This window comes from Drosophila tropicalis, unplaced genomic scaffold, assembly GCF_018151085.1.
Source record: "Drosophila tropicalis isolate 14030-0801.00 unplaced genomic scaffold, ASM1815108v1 contig_878, whole genome shotgun sequence".
Taxonomy (NCBI): Eukaryota; Metazoa; Arthropoda; class Insecta; order Diptera; family Drosophilidae; genus Drosophila; species Drosophila tropicalis.
The window spans coordinates 8,628,649-8,653,960 of NW_027173374.1; the positions used below are offsets into that span (position 1 = coordinate 8,628,649).

The following is a 25,312-nucleotide window of genomic DNA, read 5'->3' on the forward strand; positions in this document are numbered from 1 at the left end:
GGCCTTTTTTATGGTACGCTCACGTAGCGTAAAATGTGTGCATTTTAATGATCTAAATTATGGTTACTTTATTGCGTTATTAATAACATTTTGATTGCATCACGTACACACGCATTGGAAGCTCTGTTTTTTTTTTATTTTTTGTATTTTTTGGGTAGTTTTTTTTAACTCAGGGGTCTTTCTTGTCATCGATGGTCGCTTCTTTGCTTCCATGTATTGTGTGCGTAGCTCACGTTCCGATGCCCAAGACATGGAAATGGGCATGAAAATGGGTGCAAGGTGGTATATATATGGCTTGTACATATGTACATGACAATATTACAAACATACAGACATATGTTTCTACATAAGCCTGTCTCCTCCTTGGTTCCATTGAAGGGCAAAGAAACAACAACCAACAAAAATACAAAAAGAGTTTCATTTTGCAAGAAGAAATCGTGCTGTGCTCCATAGCCTTGCCCGACGACAGCTGCCCCTTAGAGTCACAGACCCATCCCAATCCCCCAGTGCACGACCCAACCACAGTTTTCGACTTGCCCCTGCTATGCCTTGGCTTCCAATGGTATTCGTTTATTTCGGCTCGGCTTGGTTTGACTTGACTTGGCTTGGCTTGGGTGTCGTCTTATCAATTTTGTCTGCTTTCGAGTGCCGTTTTCAGTTAATTTTCCGTTTCTGTTATTGAATTTTTACAACTGCCCCCAGAAGTGGGTCAAAGATACACAGAAATCCAACGATGCCGCAACAGACAGAGACAGAATCAAACAGCCAGACATACAGACTGACATTATTCGTATTATTATAAAGAAAGAGAGCGGCGGTAATTTAACATTCATTATGTGGCATAATTGGAACATTTTGTATGCGATGTTATTTTGCTTTTCGGTATGCTAAAGGAGCAGAAGCTGTAGCTTATGTATGTATGTATGTATGTGGAAAAATGATTTGGCAATGAGATTTTAATTTAACTGAAATGAATTTGCAAATTGATGTTAAATTAGTAACAGAAAGTGTTATATACATATATTTGGTAATTCTTTGCAGTGATTGAAACTCATCCAAACCAAAGTGGATAGAACTTTAAGTTATCATTGGAATCCTACAACATCCGCTGTGATATTAGAGATAATTTAGATGAACTATCCCTTGAGAGTTAATCTTCTAATTATACTTGGGTAATCATGGAAAACAATGAAGAGCAAAGGAAGTCCTTAATCCATAGACAGAACTTCCTATGAAATAGTTTAAGTTAATTGAACTTCGTTTGAATTAACCTTGGCTATATTAATTTATCAGTTTACCTAACTAGTTAAACAAAAGAAAACCTGACAAGTTGACTAGACTGATTGATGATTATCCTGAGTGATGGCTTGTGTCTCTCTTCTTTCTCTTAAACAGGGTATCTCAGGGTCGTTGACAATCAATATCTTATGGGGTAGTATCTTCATTTCTTCAATAATTTTATAACACGTTGTGGCAATTTAAAAGCCGGAACTCAGGCAACCGGCTAGCCACTGATACCCAAGTTCAGAACATTTGCTCAACTCTTGATGAACAAGTTGAGAGAGAACAAGTTGAACAAGACAACTATATGGATATATACATTAAGGCACCTATATAAATGTATTAAGAGAGTGAGAGACAGAGAGTATATAAGTTGGACAACAAAGGAAAAGTGGTGGATCAAAAAGAGGGTGGTGCTGCGTCTACTACTAAATGCGACACGCTACATAAAAGGTAGTAGGTACTGGTAGCTGCTGCTTCTGCTGCTGCTAAGGTAGGAAGTTTCATGGCACGGGGCACGCCACATGACTGAGAAAACGTGCAAAAAAAAAAAAAAGTAAAGTAAAACCAATAGGGAGCGTAAGAACGAGATAGATAGCAAGCAATCATTTCCATAGTTAAAGTCAACCTTGGAAGTTATTTTCAAGGTGTGCGCGCGTCAAACGGAAGAGGTGGAGGCAACAACAACAACAGCAACAAAAAAAAGAGTAGATAAAGAAGAAGAAAACAGAATCTACCTCTATGTATATAAGAAATATACACACAAACACAAACACACACTCGGAACATAATTTATGGGCAAACATGCGTTGAATGTTGTCGACATGCAAACTTTTCAAGATACTTTTCTACAATATGACAATGACGATGATACTCAAGAGAGCCAAAAAAAAACTTCTATTAAATCAGAAAAGGGTGTGCCCCCTCCTTAGACAAAAGGAACAGGAAAACATACAACAAAACTTGTAGAGAGAGAGAGAGTGATTTCATTCATTATTGACATTAGGTTCTTTGAAACATTTTTGGCAATTATTTGAATACTTTTCCCATATTATCTGCTTCTTTTCAATGTGTCTCTGTATGTGTGTGTGCGGGTCTTGTTGGCCATAAATATTGGCAGCAATCCTTCTCTTTTAATTTCTTTGCTTCTATTTTCATTGTGTGTGTGTGTGTGTCGTTTTTTTCTTTTTCTTTATTGTTTTAACGAACTCAGGTTGTTTTGACCATGAACCCATCAAAAGTTTCAAATGGCTCACGTTTTTTTTTTTTTTTTTTTTTTTTTTTTTTTGTAGGGGTTTCTGTTTCTGGGCAATGCCTTTGCCATAGAATACAGTCTCGGGGCTGTATAGTTTTTATTTTTCTTGTATATATATTTGCTTCGTCTTCGTTTTTTTTCGGTTTCTTTGCTGTCTTCATGTTTATTTAAATGGGCGGACTATTTGAACTTATTTGACTCTTTTTTCCAACGTTTTTTTTGTCCACAATACCCTGTATAACAAGTACACATCAAGAGAGTATATAGAAGTTATTATAAATTTAACTTCAAGGTGAGAACACTAGGTCTTTGATTTCTTTTAAGAAACTTATTTAAAGAAAGGTATCGCAAAGTGTTAAAAAATATAATAGGATATATGTACATGACGAGATATTCAAAAGCTTCCAAGTAATTCAAATAAGTCTAAACTGGAACTTAATATTGAACTAGGGTATCTCTAGTTTGTTCCATCAACTCTGCCTTGGTTTATATACTTATATTGAAATTTGTCATAATTTCGTGGGTTAGACGGCATAATTAACGAGCTCTGGCTATTGACCGTTGGTGTTTGTTTGTTTGTGAGTTTGTATGCGTAGTAATTACGTTAGAAGTCTTACACACACACACCACACTAGATATGCAGGTAGGTGTCTCTTTGGTATGGTCTGTGGTCTGATCTGATCGGGGGGCATTAAACGTTTGACGGAGCTTCTCAAGGTTTAGGGCGTTTGCCTTTTTATTTTTGGCTTGCTTCGAGGCCTTTTTCTGCAGGCCAAGCCACAAACGTATTGACTCGAGGCAACACACACACACATACATAAAATAATATCTCTACCTAACCTTAAGTGATGGTCATTAATATGAAATAAGTCGGGAATTAGCGAACAATCATTTTTTTTCTTCTACTTCTTCGTTTTGCTTTGTAATCTTTTTAAGGCACTAAACAAAAAGGGCAAATCATTATGGTTATTAAGTGGTACAAATTTGCATAAATTCTGAGACATAAATTATAAATTTGGATGTGTACAATCAAAAAAAAAAAAAAAACAACGCTTCATACAAAGAAGGCTATTTAAAGTGAGTTAATGTACGTCAGAGGTCTTTAAAGCGATTAATTTAAACATGAGCCCTGAGTTGAAGTTCATATACTGGTTTAATTGATTCATTTTCAAGTTCTTTTTTAATTTATGGAATCTATTTTCAACTAGAAGAAGTAAAATACGAGAGACGACGACGAGATAAATATCTGCTTAGACACAGAAATCTACCTTGAAATTTGAAACCCCCAGAAGGCAGCAACAAAATATCCAACGAAGAGGAGAAGGTTGAGATTAAAAGAAAAGTAAAGAGTTCTCATATGAAAATTAAACCTAATGATAAACTCCGTGTCAAACGAACCCTCTTGTAATTTGACAAAGATGTCTTTTTTATAGTCCCTCCTCAGTCAGTCAGTCAGTGAGTTTAACATATTTAGGTCGTTGTGTGACGACCTTGAATTTTCTCATTTAGTGATGGCATAATAGAAGTCTTGACAACGCCTAATGACGACATCCTTCAGACTAATGAGCTCACAAACACAAGCACTTTTAACGCTTCCGTTAAATTTCCATGACAGGAATCGGCATTGAATGTTTGTATAGCCTTGATTCCATTTCCATATACAATCATATATAATTTTGTTATAATTATTGATTACTTAATAGAAAAGCACAAGAATCCATTGCCATTAAATGATAACTAATCAGCAACAACAAAAGTAGAATGATTGATGATTAAAAAGTGGTGTATTCAGTCATTTTAAACCATCGTTTCGATGCATAAACAATCGATTTAATGTTAGATAGAACTTAAAATAAATATTTTTTAGTATTACAAACTGGAAAATAACAACATTATGATCCAAGCATTTTCTTTCTTTCACATACTCACTCTCTCAATGAACCGTTTTGTAGGTACACAGCAATTGTATAATATATGATATATGATGTACATACCTGAAATGACAAGAGTTAAAGGATTTAAATTTCGATTAATAAAAAAAAGGCACAACAACATGTAAAATGAAATATTTAACAACATAAATAACAATATTGAACAATAAGTCTTCAACAGTTTTGCGTGATAAAGATCGTATGGTGTATTGTTTAATTTTTGATGTTTTTTCTGTGTAGTCCCTCAAGTTTTTGGGTTCGACAAAAGGCAGCAAGGAAGGGGCAAGATCTCTTGAATGACAGAGAACAACTGTGCGATGACAATGACTGAGAGGAGGAGGCGAATAAGGAGACAAAGGAGTCGGCAGCAACAGCAGCAGGGAGAGATTCAAGTGGATGAAGGAGAAGGCAACGGTATCGGAATCACAACCGCATCAAGTCAAATAAAGTCAATTGAAGTTGCGCGTTGCACATACAATGGACACTTGGATAAATGGGCACCAACTGTGTGTGTGGATGAAAAATTAAATAAAAGCGCAGACAGCAGCAACTACAACAACGATGACGACGATGATGATGATAATGATGAAGGCGGCTGCAAAAAGCAGATCAACATAAAATGAAAATAAATCAAAACCTTTAAAAAAAGAAAAAATCGTTAAAATTTTGCATAAAAAGCAACGGAACCAAAGCTACAACTACTATAAAAGTGAGAGGGAGGCAAAGGGGGGGTTCTTTTTTTTTTTTTTTTTTTTTTTTAAAGAAAAAAGTCGGTCGTTGGCGATGCCGAATGAAACTTTTCACCATTTTGCATAACAATTTGTATCTCTCAGTGGAGCGCGTTAAAGTAATACAACAACAACAGCAACAACGACAATGAAGGGTCCCAACTTTCGACTCGTTGCTCAACTTTAAATTTTGTGTGAGGGACAGCCAAGCACATCCCAGACAGAGGCTATAAAAAAAGGGATTCAGGGGAATGAAGAGGGGGCGGCTATGGACTGACTACATACAAGGGTATGTAACTGAAAGACAGACCGAACGACAGACAGACAGACAACAGACAGAGGCAAGAGGCAACGATTCTGTTTACTGCAGATGCAAAACTGAACAACTTACAAACTGAGATACATATAATACTTATACATCTATACATATATAAATGTATGTAGGTATGTAAAAAGTGGAGATGTGTGTGTGTGTGTTGAAGACTACGTCGGAGAGACTCAATGAAATTAACTCAAACTGTCGACAGTCAAAGAAGGAACGTACAACCGAACAAAACGAAAGAGATTCTTAACTTCCACACTACCTTCTATACTCCTCCTCCTACTCCATTCTTTCCCCCAACTTCATTCTACTCTTCCTCCTGCATCGTCGCCATATTCCCAAGTCTTGGGGTGCAGCACTCAAGTTTCAATTTAAATGCAACTGACATTAAATTTACTACTTTGCCACTCTGTGTACCCCCGAAAAAAAAGAGACCCAAACGCAACTACTGTACACAATCGAGAATTGGGAGCAAGAAGAGAGATAGAGACTGAGACTGAAACTGGGATTGAGATCTGAGCAAGAGACACACTGTGTGGGCATTACGGAGCAGCAAAGCGGTGCAGTGAAGTGCGGTGGAACTGCAGAGGTGTCTCTCTGCCTCTGTCCGTGGTTCGTTTCGGTTTTCGTTCCGCAATCTGAAATTGAAGTCGAGTTTTGCTGTTGGTATCATTGGCAGGCTGCCTGAGCACAGGCAGACATTGTTGTTGCCTGTCTGTAAAATAAATTTAATGAACTAGCGCAACCATAAAGCTTAACTTATCGAGAATGGGAAAGGATGGATGGATGGCTGGATGGATGGCGGGGATGGAAAGTGGCAGAGGGGCATTGTCGGCGTCAAACTCGAAGGCAGCCAAACAAAAAAGATAAAACCCAACAGTGGCAATTGTACATACAAAAAAAAAAAAAAAAACAAATTTAGAAACTTAAATTCCACATTAAAGAACTTAAAGCATTTAAATTAAAGTCTAATAAACATATATTGAAATGAATTGATGAGGAGATCCATTCGAAGAATACGAAAATTCATTAAGAAATGATTTAAAATATTTGAAAATTTAAAAACATGTTTAACTTTTTTATTAATTGCCATAAATTTAATTGCCAAATGATCTAAAACGTTAAAATTATAGTTCTTGACAAGGACTCCATGTGTTCAAGGAATTTCCAAAATGAAATCTGTGATTTTTCATATTGTTTAGAGTTCACTGCATTTGCCTCACTGTACCGGCCTGAGTTCAATTCTCAAGCGTTGCACACACTTTATGGTTTTAAACTCATTTGACTTGTTGTACAATTGTGCAATAAACTAACAGCAGCAAATACTGAACAATATGCAAATTTTGCATGAGAAATATATGTACATATATGTATATTATATACACGTATATGTATAATATACATACATATATACATTAATCAAACAAAATTACTCGCAAAAGTTCAGTCAACTTTAATACTATCTCTCCTGCTCTTTCTCTCTCTCACTCCAAGTGCGTGTGTTTGTAGTAAAATGTTGATTGGATGATCTTCTCAGAACTAGATCTTTAAATTGGAATTTCTACCACCATTGAGATATGTTAATTTATTATACCTTTGGCTGATTTATTTTCAATTTAACATGTTACCTAACACAAAACATCTTGTTGTTGTTGTTGTTTTCGACCCATATAACCCATTTACATACATCAATTTGTCATGTTACTTCGATCTAGGGAATAAACTTGTTTAGTTTTCTCTGGCTCTCTCATTCTCTCTCTTGTTTTTGTGTGTGTGTGGGTTTTTCATGAAAACCCTTTTTATTTTGGTTGGCTATCAATTAAGTTGCAATTGAATTGACAACATGACAGGAGAGTCAACTGTCACTTGTTAGATACTTTTTGTGTATCTACGTCTGCATCTTGGGTATGTTTATTCAGATGCACCCACCACATAATAAAAAGTGCTTCGGTTCAGCTAAATTGACTTTGTTTTACGTTATGATTTCCAACAGGAAGAGAAAGTAATGTGCAATGGTCGGAGGGGTTTCAACTTTAACTGTTGTGTGTGCCTCGTTGTTGTTGTTGTTTTGCTCCAACTTTGGCGCTCTCACTTCATAAATTTTACCCAGCAAGGTGTCAAGTCAATGCCAAGAGAGCAGCAGCAGCAGCAGCGGCAGCTGAAACTGAAGTTGAATCTGAAACTTCAGCAGTTACTGGCCATCAAGTGAAATGACAGTTGCCACCTTGAAAACGGCTGCTGCTGTTGTTATCGAGGCTGATGTTGCTGCCTCTGCTGCTCTGCTGCTGCTACTGTGGCAGCTGTCGTCGACATCGAGTCAGAGTCAAGCTTTCATTTAGCCAAAGTCACAGAGCCAATGGGGGAAGAGAGAGCTAAACAATGAAAGAGAGTGAGAAGGAAGCAGCCTTTTAGCCAACTAGCGATGAAATCGTGTAAAAGAGTTTTCCAAAATCATGTTCCAAATTCTAAACTTTTTTTTAATTATTCAAAAATTGTATATGAGGAATTAGATTTGCTTATTTATACAGTCATAACCTTCATTATTCACTTTACCATTGAAAATTAATGAAAAACAAGAGCTCGAATTTCGAAAAAATTGAGAATTTAAAATACTTGATTTACATATGTATGTAAGTATGTGTTATAAAAACTTAAATCTTCTGACACTTTACTCAACATTCCAATCTTATAGAGCGAAAAAAGGAGAGAGAAAAGTCATTCGGCCAATGCCATCTCTAAGAGGAGATTCAACAATCATATGGCCAGAGGCTGATGTTTTTTTTTTTGGTAGTAAAGTGTAGGGAGCCAGGGAGGTGGGAGGATGGTGGATGGTGGCGCCAGTGCTTTGCTATTTGAAAGCACATTTCATTTCTTCATTTGATTTCATTTCGCTGGCATTCGCAGCAGCACCAGCTACAGCAGCGTTTTGCGTTTGCGCTCTGCTCTCGCCCCATACTTTCTTTACTTTCATTTCAAGATACTCACGCGCTGTCCATCCGCCCCCCCTGCCCGAAAGCACATCACATCTTGGGCAAATGTGCCGCCCGCTTACTTAGCTCTGGCTCTCTCGCCATTTCAATTTGCTTTTGGTGAAAAGGACCAATTTCAATTTCACATTGCCTTTGCCGCCGCTTTCAAATATATGTATATAAATAAAAATAACCACGAAAAGTTGCAGTTAATTACATATATTTGTATATATATGTGTGTGTGTGTGTGATGACTGCATTTGAAGCACCGCTGTTGCTTGCCAGCTCATTTGTAAAAGTATCTTACAGATAAACAGGAAGTAAAGTTGACTTTTTGTGTTGGCAATGATTACAAAATTTACTTTTACTTGCAAATAAATTTTCCCCCTTTTCTTGTCTGTGGCATTTTCTTACCGACACTAAATATTTTTAGTTGTAGGCGTTTGGCTTGTAAAATGGAAAGCCATAAAATTTAATAAAGTTAGGTTAAAAGTTAATAAACTATTTTCACTCAATTATTCCATAAAACAAAGGTGAAGTGGGTCTAAAGGAAAGAAAATTTGAAAACAGACAAAATTGATAAACAATTGGGATTAACAACTACCTGAAGAAAGTTTTTCTGACTACCAAAATTAAAAATAAGTCTTTAAATGTTTTAAGTGAAGTTATAGTATCTGAAATCCTACAACTCCTTTGATAATTAGAATTGTTATTACTCCAGGGTCGAATAAAAGAGAAATTAGATTTAATTACTTGTATATTCATGACTAATGTAATAAACCTAATCGCAGACTGAGATTAAAAGTTCTTGTATAAATTAATTTACACGGAAATTACCTGTTTTTAGGGATTTTTTTCAGTTAAAAACCTTCAACCTATTGTAATATTTTTAACAAGTTGTCACCCTACGACAATCTAAAATCTATGCATGTTTTATGCTTGTCTTCTTTTAACCCCAACATCGTCATCGTCATAATCATCATCATCATCTTTGGCTTACACTTTAGAGAGAGAGAGTACTTTCTAACAACTATCAAATTTCACAAAAAAAAAAATATATAAACGAGTGTTAAATTCTCTGGCAAACGATGTAAATGAAGTGATAGGCTTTTCAACAAGAATACAATTTTTTCTTTGCTTTTTGGGTGAAAGCTGCAACAACGATTAGCTGGCATAATTTTCACGCTTTTCCACTGAAGAGCAATGAAGAAGCAGCAGTAGGAGGAGGAGGAGAAGGAGGCAGAGGAAGATGAGAAAACAAGAACTGATTTATTATACAAATTAAAAGAGCAAAAGAGTGAGAATAAAAAGCTAGCAACAACAACAACAACAACTTAAGCAACCAGCGAAAAACCTTTATGAAAATGATTAACTGTAATTAGTGAGAAGTTTGCGCCGTGTCACGTTTCATGTTAATGACGGAGATGAAAGAAAATGATGAGCAAAAGTTACGGGTACGAACGAATATGAGATCAAAATGGTCAGATAGAGCTTAGACAAAAGCTCAACAAAAAACTAAAACACAGAGGAGAAAAAAAGGGCAGCGATATAATAGAAACGATTAACAGCAATAAAAACAAGATGACGTCGTTGGGGTCGTTCCCTGTCTTGAATGAATTAAAGTTGGAAAAATGTGGAAAAATATTGAAGTGACTGGAGACTTGGATTATATAGGCATACTTATGTACATATATTAAATGAATTTTAAACACACACAAGAGATGGATAGATATGCAGTAGTAGAGGACTAGGAAGAGCGTTTGAGTTAAGGCGACATTAAGTAGCCCAACAGCCACAACAACAAAACCGCATCTAGGTAGGTAGGTAGCTGTCTGTATTTGTAGTGGTTATTGCTCTTGAGATACTTTTCGACACGAAGCGGAAACAAAAAACCACAAAAGAATCAAGGCATGAGTAGAGTGAACGAACAGACGGACAGACCAACGGATGGATGTATAGACGGACGGACGGACGGAACGTTACGGGGGGGCGTGGGCCTCTTGAGCGAGTTAACTCTTTGGCTACATCATAAATTTTTAATGTGAAGATGTGTAGAGTGAGTGAGAGGGAAGCACACACACACACACAGAGAAAGATAAAGCAGAAAAAGACCAGCAGTCGCGCGTATCTTAAAGATACAAATTACAAGAGGTAGACATTGAGATTGAGGCCCAAGCAGAGACGCCGCCGCCATGGAGTGTAGCAAGCAATAAATAAAACAACCTCCGTCACCACCACACTATTCACCTCTCTCTAGCAACATTGCTGGGCAACATCAGCAGCAGCACCACAACAAGGAGAGACTTGACTCGATACGACGAGCGCAGCATGAAAATGATTAAAAGAAGCTAAGAGATCGCTTTGCTTCATGGTCAACCACACGAGGCAAACATACACACACACACACACACACACACACACTGTGAATGAAACATTGTGGAATTGAAACACAACGCGGTAGTCTCACTACCCTTGAGCGCCGTCGCCGCCGCTCTTGCGCACACTTATGCAAATCCAGCGCCGCCGCCGCAACGGAAGAAAGAAGGCAACAACCATCATCAAACAAAACTCCTCTTGTCATCATTTTTGTCACGCACAACGCTTTTTTGAAGGCTTCTTCTTTTCATATTTAGGCGGCGGCGGCTGCTTTGCTGCTGGTTGACGCCACCACAGCCGCACCACCGCCGCACCACCACCATCGTCACCACTTGAATTCAATTTGTTAAGCGCTTTAAGCGTGGCGAAACGAAGCGGAATGAAACAACTGTGCGAACTAAATTTCCAAGCCGCCGCTGCACAGTGGCTTCAATTACATATGTACATAAATTCTGAAAAATTCTAATTACTTTAAGCCCAGAATGCTTTTAGAGCCCGTGGCCCATACGTATGAGTAATATTTATTACTTTTATCAAGGGTGTTCATCACAAATATGGTATATAGGCGACCAGTTCCAGTTTTGTAAGAAGGTCGACTAGAGTATAACCCAATCAATACAGCAAAGGTTAAGAAGTAGGCGAATGTTAGGCCATAAAATCTTCAAATAGTCATGTTTTGTAATTTTGAAACCATAAAATTTACACTAAACTGGCATTTTTAATGTCCATTTGATGTATTTCATCTATTTGTGGCAATGATAGATACGCGACCGTGATCTAAGACCTCATACTAAGCTCAAATGTAAGAGTGAAGCGTGATAGCAATTAGCTTATATAAAGAACAGATATTAAACATTAGATAATAGATAGCCGATAGTTTTCCACCTCTAAAGTGGAATAGATTAGAGGTGTTTGAAAGAATTAAATACAAATTTGGTAATTCTTTTTGACGATCAAAGCGACACTGTGCTTCTTTTAGCGTCCCTTGGCGTGGTACAATATCTTTTTATACCCTTGCAGAGGGTATTATAAAATTGGTCAGATGTTTGTAACGCACAGAAGGAGACGTTTCCGACCCCATAAAGTATATATATTCTTGATCAGCATGAGAAGCTAAGTCGATATAGCCATGTCCGTCTGTCCGTCTGTCCGTCTGTCCGTCGGTGCGTACGCGTTTTACTCAGCCATCTTAAGAGCTATCGGGATGAAATTTTTTTTGGGAGCTTTTTTTTTACCCGGGTGAGATAAAGTATGAAAATCTTTGGGATCGGACTACTATATCATATAGCTCTGGAACAAAAATTTTTGCAAAAATTGGAGTATCCCCATGAAATTCACCAATATAATAGAATTTGATATAAAATCTCAGATCCCAAAATTTGACCCTGATCGGATAAATAGAACACAAGTTACAGTCTATATAAATCGGTTCAATCGCTGCCGGCAGCTCTGCTTGCTGCCTACTACGTCATCATCAAATCAACAGAGCACATGCATACACACACAGACGCAACGCTACATAAACTGTATGTGTATGCGTGCGTTGCTTTGCTTAGGGAATGAGGGAAGAAGAAGAACAAATTGTACATAGTATGAAGAGTAAAATTGTTTTGTTTGTATATTAATGAATTGAGTTGCAGAAAACAAATTTTGAACATGTGAAATTATTATTGTCAAGGACTGCAAGGGTATATAAACTTCGGCATAGCCGAATTTAACTTCTTTGATATTTAGGGTTCACTTTGCTCTCTTGTGTATAAATCGTTGTTATTATTATAGTTGACTTTTGTAGGGCTCTTCTGAGCTGAGCTTACTTGTGTATTAAAGTGGGTATGTTTGGTATCTTTCGGATACATTCATTGTTTATGTTGAAATTCAAGTCAACGCTTGTCTGCCATTGATTTCAATTATAACCCAGTTTCATTTATACAGTTTACCTTTCTGTTGCTACTTAGTCTCTCACCTGCTCTCCTCTCACTCTCACTCATTGTCAGATTTAGAGGTATGTATGTATGTATGTATATACATATAGCTTTGGGTTCAGTAGATAATTATCAACTTATATGTATACATATGTATGTATGTGTACTTTTCAAAACCCTGACCTGAAATGAAGCTTTTGTTTGCTTTTGCTTAGCCATTACACATGACTATGGTGGTCTATATATCCATAATAGTTTTAAGGCAGCAGGAGGAGAATTGTGGAGAAGGTGGTGCGAGAGGAAAGAGGATAAACATGCAAAGCGTTTTAGTATTTATAAAATCGATATCGAACAAAGGCCAATTACTGATAATGGGTTGTCAGCAGGCACACACTCAATCCCACTTACTCACTCCCACTCACTTTATCTCCTTTCTCCATCTCTCCCTCTATTAGCCACTAACAATTATCATTAAGGCAGGGAGCAAATACCCGCACCTTACCTTCTAAATATGTTGCAGGACAATTTTACGTTTTAGTAGAACCAATATTCCAATGTTTAATCGAATGATTGTTGTTGTTCATTGACCATGAAAAGTCCCCAAGTGATAAACGAGCTAAGGGCAACAACAGCAAAAGCAACAGCAACCGCAACGGGAATAAAATTGTAGTTGCTGTTGTTGTTGATGACCCTCAGATAGACGTACTCAAGGATACCACAGCGTCAGCGTCGCATTAACCAGCAAAGGTTAAAGGTACCAACAACAACGACGACGACGACAACAACAGTTCCACAAGGCTAGAATCGGAGAGCAGCTCGCTTCGGTCAGTTACTTGGAATGGAAAACAAAATACTCAGCCAGACAGACAAAATCCAAGGGAATGAAGCAAAGTATCGGAACGCGTAAATTACACCAAGAGACAGAGAAATCAAGAAACAGAGAGAGAGAGAGGGACAAAAGACGAGAGAGAGAGAGAACACAGAACGATGGAGCCGGGGCGATCGAAGATAGAGAAGCATAGTAAGTAGATGAAGGGCTTGTTATTGGTTAGCAACAAGCTAAAGAATAAAAAAAAAAGAATGTAATGAAAATAATAATAGCAATAATAAAAAACAAGACTAACTAACTAAGGCACAAGGGGAACTACAATTACTACCTAGGGGTGCTACTATATATCTCTGGGTAATTTGGGTCTGTGTGTGTGTGTGTGTGTGTGTGGACCACCAGACGAATGACTGTATTAATCGAGCAAAAAAATTGCCCCAAAGGTGGTGGGGGAAGGGCGGGACTGAGGGTGGTAACGGACCATGGCAAAAGCAACTGGTGCAATCCAGCTGAATAAATGGCAACGACTTTGAAGCGACAACATTAAACAACAGAGCAAAAACAGAGCGCATAAAATTATAATTATAGATTTGTGGGAATAAAAATTATATGGCAAATGCTGGCTGACCAGCAAACATGCAACATCATTTGTGGGCGGTCTAACATCAGGATTTTCATTATATGTTTATATTTTCAAAACAAGATGGTTCATCTTATTCTTTATTTATTATAACCATCTTAGGCAGATTCATAATATCAAATTAATATCTTTTAATCCATTTTTCGATGCAATAAAAGTGTAATTATACTAATGTACTTGAGAATATAAATATATAAATAAAAAGACTATGACATCATTATGTTTCTACTCTTCACAAGTTTTCGAAATACAATCATTAGAAAACAAACATGCAAGCAGCAAGAATTTAGTGGAATATTGAGCAACTAATGGCGTTAGGAAAACCAAGTTAGGAGAAATGACAACAGGGCGTATTAATTTGAGAACAGACAGTGAAGGCACCTTTCATTACATGTTCGAAGCCATCACCCAAAGCTATTAGGTCATTCGAATATTTCAAAATTTGCTAATTTTCCGAATTCTACTCCTCCTCAATCATCATCATCCCATCTCTCTCATAAGTACACATTAGACACTATTAAACGTATTGTTTCTATGCTTTAGGTATGACCCAAATATTCAATTGTTTATTGAGAATGCTAGTCCATTTCGAAAACGCTCTCTAATTCTGTGTGTGTGTGTGTATTATGTATGTGCCCTGTGCAGGCTAACCAACTGACCGGACCGGACTCGACCATTGGAGAGGCCAAAAACTGCCAAATAAATACAATTTTAGCATTCACTTCCACTGGAGAGGAGATTTCGAGGCAACTAGCAGCAGAGCAAAGTCATTGGAGCAGAGTCGGCGGCGTCAGTTTTCATGCCCGTTGAGTGCCACAAAACAGAGAATTAGGTCAAGTTTCTGTTTTATTGCCCTGTATGTGCGTTATATGTATGTATGTGTGTGTATGTGTTTATGTGGTAGATGAGACCTACGTTATGGTCTCCAGGGCGCACCCTGGATGCGTGTATAATTTCTTTGATTAAATCATAAAATATGCAAAATTGTATAAGGAAGAGAATGAGCCAAGATGGAAATGGAGCTGGAGAGCAGCACAGAGACAAAACCAAATCAAGAGCTCAAACAACAAGACACACAGCAATTTTTTTCTTTCCTTTTTTTTTTTTTTGTTGAGGTTTTCATGTTTTTTTTTTTTTGTGTTGCCTAAAAAGCGGAAACTAGGTCAGAGTTGAGTCGCCTACACACACAAGCTTCATGAAGGCAATGGGCTGGGCTGGGGTAAGGGTGGAGGTTAGGTGCGCAGTGTTTGGGGATAATGTATATGACAATTTTTATTAAGAGCTTCATTAGTTATTCTCGGCTTGCCCCCTTTGAGACGCTACGCCACTGAAAGGGAAACTAAGGTTGCGGTTGAGTTTTTGTTTTCAGTTTCGTTTCGTTGTTTCACATGGCGTATGCGTAATATAAGCAATTTCTTTTACCGCTGCTCCTGAAGCCCAAAAGGTCAAGCTATTACTGCTGCTGCTGCTGCTGAACGTCAACGTTGCCGTCAATCAGTCAGTCAGTCAGCAGCAGAGGCAGCAGCCGCAGCATTGAGAGACCAAAGCCGACCCCCGTTGAGAAGCGAGTGCGGGGCAATTAGCGCGCAATTGACCTACATTGGGGCAACATTAATGGTGTCAATAGTAAACGAGACTGACGCTGACGACGACTCTCAGGCAGCACCAGCAGCAGCAGCAGCAGTAGCGACTGCGGCAGTTGACGAGCACAAAATGTTGAATGTTAAAACAATTTTTTTATGCACGCACAAAGCTGGCAGAGAGAGAGAGAGAGAGAGAGCAAACGCGTGAAGGAGAGAGTGGCAGTTAGGGGAGGCGGGGGAGTTCCGTATTCCAAGTGCAATCAACATATAGAAATGTTTAAACATTGAAACATAATTGCCATAAAACCTTGCCAATCTACATAATGAAGATGATCGATGATAATTATCATCATGTTGATAATGATGATGATAATCAGAAAGCTATTACATGTATTTCAATGAGTGGCAAAGTGACATCACAAGATCAGGAAGTAATCCAAAACAGATTAGATAATAATAATAAAGCAATCAAAATCAAAGTAATTTTTCATTGGAAAGTTAAGTAATATTAGTTTATGCTTCTATCAGGGCCACTGCGAAGGTGTGGCCGTTGATAAGTGATAAAGTTCAGATATAGTTTTCGACGACAACCAAAACAAAGAATTCATTCATTTAATTCATACATTAGTCCTTAAAGTATGTGTCAAACAACAAGAATTAGAGTGATAACTATGTTCTGCATGTTTCCTACACTAATAACTCCATTAAAACCCGTGTCATATCATAACTACCTGAGAGTCATTTAAGCTCCAAAGAAAGCGAGACTAAGCGACATGAAAGAGGAGGCCATCCGGGAATGGTTAAAATAATTGCGTCACCTCTGGGAAAACTATGTAAAAGCCCCAAGGAGAGTACGCTGATAAGGGGTCATTAATTTATTTCTCAAATTGTTGGGTTGTTAATCAATATTAAGCTAAAAAAGAAATGAAATAAGGCTCTTCAAGGATTTATATTCATGATATATTCTTTCAAAATATCAACTAAAAGGGGTCCTTCTGCCTGGGACGCCAAGAAAACTAAGCATTGGTGCCATCCAAACCAATTTCTTTCTAATGAGGATAATTCCTCTTTTTCTTCACACACTAGCGATCTTTTCCTTTCTACATCTCGTTCTCTTCTTCGAGTATTGCAACAAAAATCAAAGAAAAACATTGGCCAAACAATGACGAGCACTATGCGTGTGCGGCAGCGGCTTGCCTTGCTGACTGACTGACAGTTGGCATCGGCCACGCCTCCTTTGCTCTGGCAAAGGCAGAGACATGGGCAGGGGCAGGGCTTTCGGTTGCTTGCTTCGATGTAAGCAGGCAGGCGGCAGGCAGCATGTAAGTTGTACAACGATAAATGAGAAATGAGGTTACCTACTTTTTAAGAAGGTCAATACGAGAGACCCAAAACAAATGAGTGAGCAAGGCAGCAGAGCTCTTGGCAGCGACTGTGACTGCGACTGAGAGAGCACCATCATGGCATAGCACACAACTGAGTGTGTAAATGAGTGTCGCCAGCAGAAAGCTCAGTGACCATGTGAGCAGCTGCGACTGCGAAGCTACACCATACACTAGTGCATACCACAAACATATTACAGCAAACGTTTTCAATGAAAACAAAAGTAGTACACGCTGCTAGCGGCGTCGTCGTCGTCTCGGCGCAGCGTTGAACGCTGCCGCTTGCTGTAAAGTCTCTCTCCATCCACCTGGTGACGAATTCGGCATTAAGATTTCGCTGCCGCCGCATGGAGGGCAACTGAGCAGCAACTGATGTCGTTTGGTAGTGGCTCTTGCGTTGGCGTTGTCGTAAACGTTAGCGTTGGCGTTGCCGAGGGCGCGGCTGACGCGCTGTTACAACGAGGCTAAAGTGAAGCTTTTTTTGTGATCGCTGCCAGCGTCGCCGCTAGCATTGCATTTTTGTCGTTTGTTAGCTGTTGCCGCTGAGGCGAGCAGCGCTGCTATCTACTTTTGGCCTCTACCTCCTTTTGGCTTGTGCATTGTTTTATAGTATTATTATTTTTGTGTAAACTTTTTATTCATTTGTTGCCTTTTATTATTTAATTTTGATTTTTTATTACTCTTGGTGGACTTTGGAGAAAGGCACTACTCTGATTAAAAGTAACTATCAGTTAGATATTAGTCGAGGAAGGGGTTAAATATCAACTCAACTTTTGCCTTTTATTCTTGAAAATTAAACAAATTTTACACAATATTTGACTACTTGCTATTTATATTTGTTTTCTTTTATCAGATTTCTTATGATATATAAGATCTTCTTATGATTTCCATATTTTAGAATTGCTAAACTTTCGATGGCCAAGAATAATATTAAGTTAGGAAATTGTAATGTAATTGCTTTGCTATTGCTTAAACATTCAATCTGCGAAAGAATCTAATGAAACAACATCTGGTAATGTTTAAGTACGAGTGTGTACTTTGAAATGTTTGATTATGTATTCCCTACATATCTAGGTAGATGCCCTTGATAAAGTACTTTAGCATAGGGCCAGGGAGGCAATGGCAGAGGCAAAGGCAGAGACGAGAAAGCAAGGACCGAACTAATAAATTATTAATCGATAAATGAAATGACAGCAGTTGCCCACATATTGTGGGTGTCTACTAAATAGTTAGTTAGTATATGAGGGTCAAAACACACACTCACACACACACACACACGCGCACACCGAATTGTGAATTGAATTGTGTCATTGTTATCGACGCGGAATCGTGAGTTTGTGGCATGAAAATTGAAATGAAATCATGTCATCGATATAAATATAGAACGACAAATGTGTGTTCTCCTCGCCTCTATGTACGAGTATGTTTTTATTTTTTTTTTTGCTGGTCGTGTGTGTGTTAACGTCAAAATGACAGAATCTGAGGGTCTCGTCGTTAGTTACCCATTCGAAGATACAATCCCTCTGACCAGCACTTTGCCTTTCAATTTTACCTTGATATGATAACTGAACTGTTCAACTGTAAATTTCATTATGAGACCTTAAAAGCTTTTTAATTTTCAACAGGTTTCCAACTACCACCCCAACCACCCATCATCATTTGTAGGTATTGTTAGTCGGCAGCTCAGTGTCAAAACGAAGAACCTTGCACTCAAATACAAACACGTGTATGTCATAGGTATTTAAGTATATATCTGAGAAGGTGATAGAGATTAGAAAAGTATAATATCAGAATGCCCGAATTCTGTATAAAAGACACTTTGTTTTAGTGTCATCGTTTTTAAGGCTTATACTTTCTTTATACATAATATTTTTCAACAAAGCAGCTACAATTGACATATAACATCGTAAGACTGTTTATATACAGTAAAACTTTCATTTAATAAAGTTGTATAGGATAATAAATTCAAACTGTTTTTTATTGAAACTCTTGAACCAGTATTTTAGTTAGAATTACATTGTTCTAATTAACTTTTTTCAATGTTTCCTAATAGTCTATACTCAAGAATCTTGTTTTAAATGTTAAAAGTTAAAGTACATAAAGGGTTGAAAAGATTGTCCCAATTGGAAGTACCGATATTGTGACACACATATGTACATATGTCTTCTTCTTATCTCGGGAAATCAATATTGATGTATAATAAGCAGGTCGGAAAGCCGTATAAATAAATGTTAAATTATTCATTGATTTCAACAAATTTAAACAAACTATTTAAAGGTAAAAAAGACACAAATCAGATAAAGTTGGATGATTAATAATCTAGGAAATATCAAGTAAGTTAAGCCTAGATATATTTCATATCATTGACAAAATCACGTAGCATTTAGATCCATTTAAATTATTACCACTAAATTCAACTATTAAGTTTTTCCATTATTATAACCTATTAGTTGTTCACATCATTTTGTATCGGAAAATAGTTTTCGGATAGAATGCAATAGAATTAAAAGAAGCGAGGACAGCATTGAAATATTATCAAATGTAATTACACAAAATCATAGACCAAAACGACCTTTATCGTATGAAATTAACTTTATGTACAAAACAAACGCTTTTGTAACCTATGATTAGACATTTACATGAATTTGTAATTACAACAACATCAAAGTGGAAATGAAAACACCTTAAAACACACACTTCCTTGTAAACACACACGCACACACACATACATATGTATGTTTGCATACACATGCATGCATACGGAACCCATACACACACTGAGACATTTTTCAATTCGCGTTGTGCAAATAAACCGTTGCACAAAAACAAAAACATCAACAATGCCAAGCAACAATTGTCGCAAACGTGCTCACACACGCTCTCGCCCTCTCACCTTGCATCTCGCCCCCACATACAGCTCTTCCCGCCGTCTCTTTTACCAAGCATCACTCAATATGGGAAGTAAATAACTGTAGATTTATCTAGCTGCCTGCTGCTGTTGTTGTTGCCCCTCACCTTCGGTCAATCGAATTAAAATGAATTAGCACGAGGCAAGCGCAATCACTCTCTCTCTCTCAGAGAAAGAGAACGGCAGAGATAGATAGAGAGAGAGTAGTGACATAAAGCGAGCGAGCGGCAGAGAGAGCAAATTCGAATCGATGATCATCTTGATGGGCGCCTCGTCTACTTTCTCTCCTATAAATAGTTGAAATCAAGTTTCAATGCAAAAGACATTTCGAAATCCGTGAAAGTGACGTCGTCGTCGTCGTTGTTGCTCTCATCACAACGCGGAGGTCAACTTCAATCAAGCAAGAGTCACAGCAAAAGCACGCCAAACGAAACGATTTGTCGTCCCTAGCATGAACTTTCAATACAATCGCCGACTTTGATATGTCCTATCATGTGTTTTGTCCTTATGTAGATTAATAATCATAATTATTTACAGAAAGCAATGGAAGCAACCTGGCCAATTTGATCCTTGATCAATCAGATATATCCACTTATCCAGCGACATGGCTATTCAATGTACCCTAAAGAGCTATAGAGTACTTAAAAACACAACAAAAGATTGCAATTACAAATACACCGAGGAAATTTCATTTCACTTTATGAAAACGATCAACATACACACACACAGAGACTGATATTTATCTACCACATGCGCGAGTTGTTGCACTTGAATATAACAGTAATTACATCTAGGCACGGCATTTTGCCCCTGAATGTTATGAACAGTGTTGCGATATTACAACAACAACAAAAAGGAAAAATTCATATATTTTTATTCAACGATAATGGCATTTAATGATGACATTGAATTAATAACTTTGGCGTGGGCTAAATCCAATTTAAGATGACTATAGATAAGATCAGCAAAAAAAACGGAATGATATTTGTATGCATAGAAACAAGTGAAGAGCGACAAAATAAAGAAAAAAAGAAACTGTCCACAAAACAAAAAGCTAAAGATGCATTAGAAATACCTAAAAATGAAGAAAGTAATCCATAGATCTCAACTTTTCTTTTACAAAATTAAGATAGAAAATATCACTCATATTATACATATGGAGACGACTAACTTTGGCATGATTTTTTATTACCCTCAAAAGTAAATTATCGCAGTGAAAACATATTAATCGCAGATGATATTAAGTAAGCATTTTTAGTCCATAAGCATATTTAATAAAGAGAACAGATAAGTGTTATCTGTTTACATCTTATGATAAATATGTCCATAATAATGTGATGAATCGCTAAAAAAATTTGCAGAGATTAAACAGTCTTACCTGGCTAAAGCCATTCTAACATGTGATAGCCCACCGTGAGGCAACGCCAAGGTATCCACTTTGAATGATTTTCGTATTTAACAAGTTACAGCAAAAAAAACCAAACCAAAAAACAAAGTTTTTGGTAATATCTTGCTGTAATTTAAATGGTTTCTTTTCCTTTTATGTATATTGTGTTATATGTAATATAGTTATCTTCTTTCTTTCACTTATAGCACAACTCTTTTCTTGCACGGCGTTGTTGGCACTTAGTGTTTTAATTGAGATTGTTTTTATTTTGAAATAAACGTCATTTTGGTCTAGGAATAAAGATAATATAATCAATATAATGCAAACATCAACAATTCTTTTATACTCGTTCAACGCCACAAGGTAGGCAACACTTTTATACAATTGGAATTCAGCTCTCTTTCTCTCTTTGCCTTTACTATGTCGGTTTTATCACATTGCTTTCTAGGCATACGTGTGTTAGCACTAAATGGTCAAGTCTATATATTCCATTCCAAACGTGATATTTGTTTGCGAAATTATCAAAAAAAGTATATACGTTATGTGTATGTATACAAAAACGGCAAAATAAAAAAGACAAAGACAAACAGAGAAGGGTGAAAAAACCAGCGTACAATGTTCAATGCCATATGAAAATACACACACACACGCACAAGCACACACGCAGACACACTGAAAAAACCTTTTACGAAATATATAAAAAACCAATTCCACTTATCAGCACAATTTGTGATAAGCGAAATTAAACAAAGATAGAGAGACAAAGCAGAAAATTGCTGACTTTTCTTCTCTCCTCATCACCCTCTTTTCTCTTTCACTCCCTCACTCTCAATGTTTTGGCTATTTCTGTTTTTAAAATTTTGCACATGGCCCGGCAAAAATAAAAAAAAAAATTAAAAAACGATTGATACAAGAAAAATCAATATGTACAAAAACAAAGCAAAGCGCTAGGGAAGGGGAACAAAAATATAACGTATACGCCAAGGTGGTGCGTCGACTTTGCAGTGCGCTATATTAAATGACTATTTATATGACTTAGAACATTTGCGAGTACAACTAAACACATTGTTTTCTTTAACGATATTTCCGGTCAATCTTATTTAAACTTTATTAGATTTATTTTGATGAATATATCAAACTTCGGCCATGATTCATAGGAATCTATCTACCTCTGGCTTGAGTAATCTCCAAGGTTAAAGTATTTGTACGAATAACTACAAGCTCGATCGAATTATAATGGTGATCCAGTAATCAGAATATTTTTTCCTACTGACTTGCTGAATATATACTTCATTAGCTTTCGTCTCACAGGGTATATAAAATTCTTTTGAAGCTCGGCCGGCAAAATAAATCACCAAGCGAAATTTGTTTCTTTGGAGGTCAATTGTGACGCCCAGGCTAAAAATGGGTAGTCGAGGTCATATACATATAGTGACATAAGGAAACCAATCTACTGTAGTTTGTAGTAACTTTAGAATTTATCTTAAATAAGAAATAATCGTTGGTAACTAGTCAAAAGCAAAACGCTGAGCAAGAAGACGGCGATGAAGGCAAAAAAGAAGAAGACGAAAACTACAATACTAAATTCCATTCCAAGCACACACACAAGGTTCTTCCTATATCAGTCGATGATACATAGGTATACACACACACACACACATATACATACATACATGAGTAGTAGTATACAAGAAACAAAAAAAAACCAACACCAGCAATAATCAAAGGCAAAAAAATAAGCTTTATCAAAAACCTGCGCAGCTGTGCAAAGCCAAAAAGCTTAACAATTTTACTTTGAAAGCTGCGCCGGCGTTTGAGTTTGTTTTTGCGGTTAAGTGGTGGGTGTTTGAAATGACCTCAGCTGCTGCTGGGCAGGGAGAGAGAGAGCTAGAGAGAGTACCCGAGCGAATGGGAGCGAGAGCAAAGAGCAAGAGCGTGGGCAAAGAGAGATGGAGAGGGAATGTGGTCGGTTCTCTCATTTATAAACAATAAACAAAAATAGTGGAGGAGGCAGCATAGCGCACATGTTTTTAATTGACTTTACTCTTGACGTAAAAAGCTTTTCATAAGCAAAAGGCAAAAACATGTGTTGTACAACAGAAGGTAGCTAGAAAGAGTAACAGAGACAATAAAAGAGAGAGAGAGAGAAAGATGGCTTGAAGAGGAGAGTAGAGAAGAGGGTGTGTGGGAGAGAATGTCAATGCTGTTTGTATACCCTTATTAGCGGTATGTTAATTTTGGTCAGAACTTTGAATTTTCAATGAGAATAATAACCGGCTATAAAGGAAAGATTAGCCCCGGGAGTAGCATGAGTTTTCGACTCAAAAGTCAGAGAATCCTTGCTATCGTGTCGCTTTGAGATCCCTTAGAGTTTTCACTGTTGCGTCGAAACAGACGCTGTAATACCCGGCCATCTGAGTTTGTTCTTTTTGGCCAAGTCTCTCTGACAACTCTTATTCCACACACAAAAAAAAGCTTTTTTCTATAGTTAAACAAACAAATTATGTGTATAATTTAATCAATTTTCAAATAGGAATTATAAACATGTGATTTGCGTCACTCGAAAGAGAAAAGTAATAAATGTTAGCCATGGAGAGCAAAGTCAAGAAGCAGTCAACCGGCTAGAGAGGGACAGAGACAGAAAAAGTCATTTGGAGAAGAGTGAGCGACAAAGACAGCAGCTTTTATGCCAATGTTGTTTAAATCGTTAAGGCTAACTTATTGACCTCAAACAACTTTAAAGTACAATGTGGAGGGCGTTGAATTGAGGAAGTTAAATTGTTGTTGTTGAGCAAAGCTTTTGGTTGTTTTTTTTTTTCGTTTTTTTTTTTTTTTGTGTTTAATTGCACGAATCAAAGTTAATTTGTTTTTTCTTTTTAAGGTCACACACACATAGAGACACACACACACTAGCCTCTCAAACCCAACTTGAGGCGCACATGACATTTTGAATTGCCATTTTTCTTTACCGTTTCAATTAGAATGGTATATATTAATTTAGTTTTGCTTTAGGAGAAAAAACGCGTTTTAGATACGCAGTACAGCAATCTACTCGCTACGCGCAGCAGCTGACGACTGAAGAGCTTTTTTCTTGAGTTTTTTTTTTCTGTGGGTGCTTAACACTTCTGTCTTTGCGCATTGACTTTGCCCCTAGAGCTTTTTGTCTTTGCTCAACTCTCTCAGCTGCTTTTTGAAGGCAGCTTTTGCTTTGTTTTTTTTTTTTTTTTTAACAAAGATGTTAGTTTGTTAGCAAAAAGTAAGAATTAAGCGACTGAGCGGGATGATTTCGGCAAGTTAATGTTAATGTTCTCAAGGCTCTTATCAAGGCTAATCATATGAAGCGGTAACTTTCAAATTGATAATAAGTAGAAAGCCTTATCAAACGATAAGAGACTCGTATTGATTGGTTTAAAAAATGTCAAACAATATTCTGTTAGTTGTTATCAATATTAAATGGAAACGCGGGCTCTGAAAGATCTTGATATAGAAAAGAGAGAACTTTGTTATCTGGGACCTAAAGGACCATATTCTGAATGTGTCTACAATACAAATCCAAATCGAAACATGGATTTAGAATACATTACATTGAATTTAAATAAACAATTTATAAGCACAAAGAAATTGGACTCACCTTGTTTTAGTTGATATTTAGTTACTGTTGCTCTCTCTTGTAATTATTTTTACAATCTGAACAACCTAACTTAATAGCAAACAATCGTCAAATTCTAAAAGAATAAGAAGAAACATTTATATTAGCTAATGAATTTTACAAGAAATAATTTCCAAGACTTTTACTTCCACA

General features: G+C 37.1%; 1 protein-coding gene across 1 annotated transcript in view; it reads right to left on the reverse strand.

The window, feature by feature from the left end:
- Nucleotides 1–25,235, reverse strand: part of rdx (BTB/POZ and MATH domain-containing protein rdx) — a 67,948-nt gene extending 42,713 nt beyond the window's left edge. Inside the window, exon 1 of the mRNA XM_068301275.1 lies at nucleotides 25,142–25,235. The gene's annotated coding sequence lies outside the window, so the exon portion shown is untranslated. The remainder of the gene's footprint in view (nucleotides 1–25,141) is intronic.
- Nucleotides 25,236–25,312: the final 77 nt, after the last annotated feature.